The sequence below is a fragment of the Chrysochloris asiatica genome, unplaced genomic scaffold (genome assembly GCF_000296735.1).
Source record: "Chrysochloris asiatica unplaced genomic scaffold, ChrAsi1.0 scaffold00287, whole genome shotgun sequence".
Lineage (NCBI taxonomy): Eukaryota > Metazoa > Chordata > Mammalia > Afrosoricida > Chrysochloridae > Chrysochloris > Chrysochloris asiatica.
In genome coordinates this window covers 1826555-1834804 of record NW_006408805.1, presented here as the reverse complement: position 1 = coordinate 1834804, position 8250 = coordinate 1826555, and the positions used below count along the sequence as shown (strand labels likewise).

Genomic DNA, 8250 nt, shown 5'->3' with positions numbered 1-8250 from the left:
TTTCAGCTCACTTATGCCTAAGATATCGGTGTTTATGTGTTCCATTTCATTTTTGACAATTTCCAATTTACATAGATTCATACTTCGTACATTCCATGTTCTGATTATTAATGGATGTTTACAGCTATTTCTCTTCATTTTGAGTTGTGCCCCCATCAGCAAATGAAGGTCCCACGGGCTTTACTCCATATGTGTCATCACGGTCAACTCTACTTCGAGGAGGCAGCTCTTCCCCACTCGCATTTTGAGTGCCTTTCACCTCAGGGGCTCATTTTGAGGCATTATGTCTGACAGTGTTTCTCTGCTATTCATAAGATTTTCAGTGACTAAATATTCAGAAGTAGTTCGCCACTCCTTTTTCCTAGTCTGTCTTCATCTGGAAGCTCATCTGAAACCTGTCCACCATGAGTGGCCCTGCTAGTATTTAAAATACCTGTGGCATAGCTTCCAGAAGCCAAAATAGCAATTATGTTAATAGTTGTATAATGAAAAGTATCCTTGCTCCAGCAACCTAATTACTGTCAGTGGAAGAAATAACAGCAAACACACACACACTGTTATGGACTGAACTGTGTCCCCCAAAATATGTGTTGGAATTCTAACTTCCCAACCTGAGAATGCAATCCCAATTGGGATAGTTTTTATTGTTAGGTTGGTGGTGATTATGTGCCGTGGAGTCAGTTCCAACTCACAGCAACCCCATACACGGTTTCTGAGGCTGTAAATCTTTACGAGAGCAGAAAGCCTCACCTTTCTCCTGCGGAGCAGCTGGTAGTTTCGAACTACTGACCTTGAGGTTCGCAGCCCCATTAGTAACCACTACACATAAACCTAATAGACCAGATAAAACACAGAGACAAGAGCACATGGTGGAAAAGGAAGATATTATCTGGAGGTCACCAAGGAACGTGGTAATAAAAACTGAAAGTTTCCCCCCAAATTGGACAGAGAGATTTCTCCAAAAGCTGGTGTCTTAAATTTGGACTTCTACCCATTTAATCGGTCATCATAGTTATTCAATCTGTATGTTGATTATATGAAGAAGAACCTGGCATCAGAGTTGGAGGAATACCCATTAACAACCTGTGATATGCAGATGATACAACCTTGCTTACTTTAAGTGAAGAGGACTTAGAATAGTTATGATGAAGATCAAAGACCACACAGCCTTCGGTATGGGTTGCACCTTATCAGTATAAAAAACAAAATTCCTCACCAGTGGACCAATAAATAACATCATGATAAAAGGAAAAACGACTGAAGTTGTCAAAGACTTCAGTTTGCTTTTGCTTGGGTTCACTATCAGCATTCATGGAAGCAGCAATCAGGAAAACAAATGATGTACTGCATTGAGCAAGTCTGCTGTACAAGATCTCTTTAAAGTGTTCAAGGTCAAAGATGTCAGTTTGAGGACTAAGGGTGCGCTTGATCCAAGGCATGGTATTTTCAATAACCTTATATACATGTTAGGGTTTGACAGTGAATAAGGAAGACTGTAGAAGAACTGATGCATTTGAGTTATGGTGCTGGAGAAGAATATTGAAAGTGCCATGGACTGTCAGAAGAACAAATCTGTGTTAGAGGAAGTACAACCAGAATGTTCCTTAAAAGTCAAGATGACCAGACTTTGTCTCTCATCTTTTGGATATATTATCAGGAGATAACAATAATCCTGGAAAAGGACATCATGCTTGGTAAAGTGGACAGTCAGTGAAGAAGAGGAAGACCCCAATAGAATGCATTGGCACAGTGGCAGTGACAATTGGCTCAAGCATAGCAACGATTGCAAGGTTGGTGAAGGACTGGACAGTGTTTTGTTTGGTTGTGCATAGGGTCGCTATGTGTTAGAACTGACTCAACAGCACCTAACAACCCACTTAAACTGTGAGAAAATAAATATCTGCTTGTTAAATATGTTATGTCTGTTACTGTAGCACTGTTGTTGTATGCCATTAAGTTGGTTCCAACTCAGCAATTCTGTATAGGGTTTCTGAGTGTGGCAGGTAGGTTTGAACTGCCAATCTTGTGGTTATCCTACAGCGACATACCAAGACCAATTTGATATTGAGAAGTAATGCTCTAACAAATACCTAAAATTAGAAAGGGCTTTGGAACTGGGAAATGTGCGGAAGCTGGGGTTATTCTGATGTATTTTGCGAAATGTAGAACTTGCAAGTGATGAGCTTGGATACTTAGCTGAGATTTCTAAGCAAAACTTTGAAGCTGCAGGGTGCGTGGTTTCTCTCCTTCAATGCCTATAGTAAAATGTGTGAGGAGAGAAAAACGAGTGGTACAAAATGAAGTCAGAAATTAACAGCTTGGAATATTCTGTTTTATAAACAAGTCATGAATTTTTTTTACCAATGGCATGGCCACACAATCTTTGGCTATAAATGTTAGGCCTGTGACTGGTGAATCTAATAAACCACTGCGGCAGAAATCCTTTGAACTTAGACTGAAAGGGACAGTTGCTGCTGTTAAGTGCCATCAAGTTGGTTGAGACTCATAATGACCCTGTATAGGGTTTCCGAGGAGCAGCTGCTGGATTTGAACTTCCAACCTGTGGTTTGAAGTCCAGTGGTGACTCTCCAGCACCATACCAACAGTCCGAAATGGATAGAGACAGAATGAAATGAAAAAAGCTGTCTGCTTTTGGAATTATACAGACAGGAAGCTACATGGTTCTGAATATCTACTGCCTTCCTAGGAGCAGTTCAGAAATCAGTAGAACTGTTGAAGAGTGGGACAACTTGTGTTCCACCACCTTGTGTTCCACCACCCAAAGTGAGAGAGGGTGGGACTGTAGAAGGTAACTGTCCAGAGCAAAGGGGGTAGGATCACCAGTCAGGTGGATCAGGAGATTGGGGCGCCTCCATCCAGATGGTCCCAGAGAACAAAGGATTATTTTCAAGCCTTAAGAGCTAATGAAATTTGCTCTGTTGGGTTGTAGATTTACTTGGTACCTATGATTTCTCCTATGTGGAACAAGGTGCCTACCTTGTACCTGTTCCACCACTGTTCTTTGGAAGCAGATAACTTGTATTATAGTTATATAGCACAAGTTCACCGATGGGAGGAAATTTGTCCTTACAACGGGATAAGCCCAGATTCTTACCCATATTGGGCAAGATAGTTTAAAATGATTCAGAAGATGAGATTTTAAATTCAAAGAGTTGACTTAAGACTTTTGTGACAATGAGACAGAGTTAATGTGTTTTGTACATGGGAAGAACATACATTTTGGAGGACCAAGCATTGGAATGTTATTGAATTGTGTCCCCTATGGATGTAATCAGTGTTGTTGCTGTGTTACTAAGTGCCGTGGAGTGGTTCTAACTCACTGGATAGAATTTCCAAAACATAGACTGTGGATTTTAACTGCTGGCCTTTCTAGTTAGCAGTCAAGTGCTTATCCTATGGTGCCACACTATATCAGTGTTGTTGTTAGGTGCCATCAAGTCGGTACCAACTCATAGCGACCTTACGCACAGCAGAATGAAACACTGTCCAATCTTGGGCCAACCTCAAGTTCATTGATGTCACGCTTGAGTTCATTGATGCTGCCACTTGGCCAATCCATCTCATTGGGGGTCTTCCTCTTTTTCTCTGACCCTCCACCTTACCAAGCATGATATCCTTCTCCAGCAACTGGTCCCTCCTGACAATATGTCTGAAGTATAAGAGATGTAGGGTGGTCTTAAGTCTAATTATTTTTGAGATGTAAAAAAAGCAGATTAGACAAATCAGCACAAATGGGGGAGGAATCACCAAGGAATCAAGGAATGCTGGGCTGGAGAAACTGACAAGAATTTCCCCCAGGAGTAGCAAGAGAGAACTTAGTTTAACTTCCTCAATTGTGAGAAAATAAATTTGTTAAAGCCAGCTACTTGTTGTATTTCTGTTACAGGAACACTAGAAAACTAAGACACACACCAATTACCCTATAGTAATGTCTACCATTGAACAAAATCCATCTTGGTATTTATTTCCTTTTTAAGCCAATCAATCAGGAATCAATAGCTATTTTAAATTAATCCCAACATAAAAGAGTCCATTCATTTCTTTAATAAATTATTTAGTGTGCATCTACTATGAGCCAGGAGTCCTGGTGTGGCGCTCTAGACTAATGCATGAGACTGCAAAGTGCGTTTGAACTGCAAGGTCGGTGGTTCAAGCTCACCAGCTGCTCCTTGGAAATCCTATACAGGGTCGTTATGGGTAGGAATCGACTTGACAGCACTTCACAACAACAACAACAACTATAAGCCAGGCACTGTTCTAGATACTGAACACATGGTAGTGAACAAGAGAGACAAAAATCCCTGCTCTCATAGAATTTACATGTCAGTGGTGGGGGAAACAAGAAAATAATATATATGGTATGCTAGATGGTGACAAATGTTCCCGGAGAAAAATCAAGCAAAAAAAGCAGAATGGCTGTTTGCACTTTGATTTCTCTAAGGGAAGATACATTCCATTATTGTTGTTAGGTGCCATGGATTGATACAGTGGCAACAACAATGGACTCAAACATAACAATGGAGAGGATAGTGCAGGACTCGGCACTGTTTCTTTCTGCTGTATATAGGGTCACTATGAGTCGGAACCAAATCAATGGCATCTAACAGTTTATTCTTTGTTGCAAAAATGTCCATGAATGTGGTGGAGCTCACAGGGTGCATTGTTGTTGTTGTTGTTAGGTGCCATTAAGTCAGTACCGACCCATAGCGACCTTATGCACAGTAGAACGAAACACTGCCTGATCCTGGGGTAACCTCATTACTGTTGCCACGCTGGAGTCCATCAATGCTGCCACTTGGCCAATCCATCCTGTTGGGGGTCTTCCTCTTTTTCTCTGACCCTCCACCTTATCAAACATATTCTTCTCCAGTGACTGGTCCCTCCTGATAATATGTCCGAAGTCTGAGAGACAAAGTTTGGCCATCCTGGCCTCCAAGGAGCACTCTGGCTACACTTCTTCCAAAATGGATCTATTGGTTCTTTTGGCAGCCCATGGCACTTTCAATATTGTACAGGGAGCAAAATTATGAAAATTTCTTAGGCATTATCCAACAACTTAAGGTAGGGTAGGCACTCAGCACTACAGTCTCAGAGGACACTGTGGTCAACTGGTATAACATAGTCCACAAACATAAGGTTCTATAACTTAGTTTGGTGAATAGTGACTGTGATCTTAAAATCTCATGAGCCACCATCTAAAGTTCAACTATTGGTCTCTCCCTTTGTGGAAGAAAGAAGAGTGATGAAAAATGAGGACACAGTGTACCCAACTGGTCCTGCTGTGGCTGCTCTCACCCGGAACCTGCAGTTCCAGAAGCTGCAGCAAGGGCACCATGAGCACAGCTCCAACCTCAACATGTGCCACATTTTTGACTCTGACAAGGAATGTTTCAACTGTTTCAGCTTGACCCTTAACACCAACCCTGGGCATCATCTGCTGGAATACTCCAAGAACTCTGTGATGGAAGCAATGCAGATGCTGTTGGACCTAGCCAAGTCCAGGGGTTTGGAGGCTGACCATGATTGCGTGTTCAATCGCGAGAAGATCAACTTCACCGAGGACCAAGCAGTATTGTACGTGGCCCTGCGGAACTGGTCAAACATACCAATCCTGGTAGACAGCAAGGATACTGGACAAGATAAAGTTTTTCTGCCAGCATGTCTGAGTCAGTGACTGGAAGGGCTACACAGATAAGCCCACTAGGGATGTTGTCAGCATAGGCATTGGTGGCTCTTACCTAGGGCCCCTCATGATGAGTGAAGCCCCTAAGTCATATCCTTCAGATGGCCCCCATATCTGGTTTGTCTCCAACATCGATGGGACCCACATTACCAAACTACTTGCCTTCCTGCCTCCAAGACCTTTAACACCCAGGAGACCATCACAAACACAGAGACAGAAGAGTGGCTCCTCATGTCAGCAAAGGATCCTTCTGTGGTTGTGAAGCACTTTGTTGCCCTGTCTACCAACAGGACCAAAGTGAAGGAGTTTGGAATTGACCCTCATAACATGTTTGAGTTCTGGGATTGAGTAGGAGAAGGGTACTCCTTGTGGTCAGCCATTGGACTCTCCATTGCCCTACACATGGGTTTTGACAACTTTACACAGCTGCTTTCAGGAGCTCACTGGATGGACCAGCACTTCCGTACCACATCCCTGGAGAAAAATACCCCAGTCTTGCTGGGTTTTCTGGGTATGTGGTCCATCAAGTGCGGTGGGTGTGAAACACAGGTCATGCTGCCCTATGACAGTGCCGCCACCACTTTGCTGCCTACTTCCAACAAGGTGACATGGAGTCCAAGGGGACTCCCAGTCCTGCACGCATGTGGAATACTAGACAGGCCCCACCTGGTGGGGGAAGCCAGAGACCAACAGCCAGCTTGCTTTCTACTAGGATAACACCCTATGATTTTCCTCATCCCAGTTCAGACTAAGTACCCTGTATGGAAGTAATAGCATCACAAAATTCTTCTGGCCAACTTCTTAGCCCTGACTGAGGCCCTGATGACGTATAAAACAATGGAAGAGGCCCAGAAAGACCTCCAGGCCACGGAAAAGAGTCAGGAGGATTTAGAAAAGCTGTTGCCAAACAACATTGTGTTCACCAATCTCAAGCCATCCTTTCTTGGATCATCATGTATGAGAACAAGAACATCTTCATTCAGGGCATCATCTGGGACATCAACAGCTTTCACTAGTGGAAAGTTCAGCTGGGGAAGCAGTTGGCAAAGAAAACAACCTGAGTGGAATGGCAACACCTGGTGGCCTCTTGTAATTCTTCCACCAATGGGCTGATCAATTTCATCAGGTAACAGTAAGCGTGATGCCTGAAGTCAATAAACTCATGCTCAGCAATAGCCTCTGTTGTGACTGGTCTTTCTTGTCCTTATTGCCATAGTCTGCACTGCATGGTCCTGCCCCAGCCTGCACAGAGCACCCTAGGGTTGTGGGCTTAGACCACAAGTCACTTGTGGGAAGCTGGTCTGGAATCGCCACACCCCTCTCTCTCTATGTCCATCAGCCCTCTGTTTTGCCATTGATTGGAGTGCTTCACTGTAGCTGACTTTTCAGACCCATGTCCACAACGTTTCACATCCCAGAGAAAAAAATGAACATGCCACAAAGAAGAAAACTGAAGATGCTTGGAAACAACTAGTCCAATGACTAACAGAACATGTGAACTAGATGGTGCCCAGCAACCACTACTAACTGTTCTGAAAGGGATTGCATTAGAAGGTCTAAGGATCACACTGTTGTTGTTATGTGCCATGGAGTTGGTTCCGACTCATAGTGACACTGTACAGGGTTTCCACAGCTATACATCTTTACGGGAGCAGAACGCTTTATCTTTCTCCCATGGAACCGCTGGTAGTTTCAAACTGCTGACCTTGCGGTTCGCAGCCCCACTCATAACCACTATGCTACCAGAGCTCAGTGGGTAAATATGTGGAACAAAACTCAAAATAAAAAAAGACCAGGCTCACTGGTTAGAAAAAGACTAAAGGAATCCAGAAACCATGGCCTCGGTCACCCTTCAAATCTGAAACTGAACTCATCCTCGTGGCACAATTTTCAGTCAAGCATTAGACAGGTATTTAGCGGGACAACAACACTATTGCGGTATGCATACTCTAGAGTGGTCAACTATTCAAAATCAAAAGGGCAGAGTTTAGCTAATTAGAAAATTCAGAAGGGTTGGGAAACAAGAGGGAATGGAAACAAGAATCTCAGGAAGAAGTGGAAGAAGTGATGTTACATTGAGGGGATTGCAATCATTGAGATGAAAAAAAGTGTACAATTTGTTGAATGTAAAACTGATGATCACTCAATTAACAATAAAAAGTTTAAAAAAGAAAGAAAAGAAACTTAGGTTTGCCAATTTTGGAAGGTTCCAGGTTGGTTTTCTCTCTCAAAATGTAATACTGTTCAGTATTTTCTTTAAATACATTCCAAATGTGATATAAAAAAACAACTAAAAACCCAGTTTTAATAACTGCAAAAAATGTGCAATTCAAGTAGTGAGTGCATTCCTTCCCCAGCACTTCTACTCAATTGGGTTCAACCATTCATTGCAATGGCCACAAAGAACTCAGAAGACACCATACTGATAGTGATGGGGCTTATTAGGGAAGTCAGCAGGGCAGACATTTCAGGGTACAATTCTTCCAGTCAGGATAGCCTCTCCTCATCTATGCCTAGAGGCAGGCCTCTCTCTAGACTCAGGCGAT

The 8250-nt window shown here is 42.9% G+C and overlaps 1 pseudogene; it reads left to right on the top strand.

Annotated features, from left to right (window-relative positions):
* Window positions 1-5263: 5263 nt before the first annotated feature.
* LOC102821515 lies at window positions 5264-6834 on the top strand (annotated as a pseudogene).
* Window positions 6835-8250: the final 1416 nt, after the last annotated feature.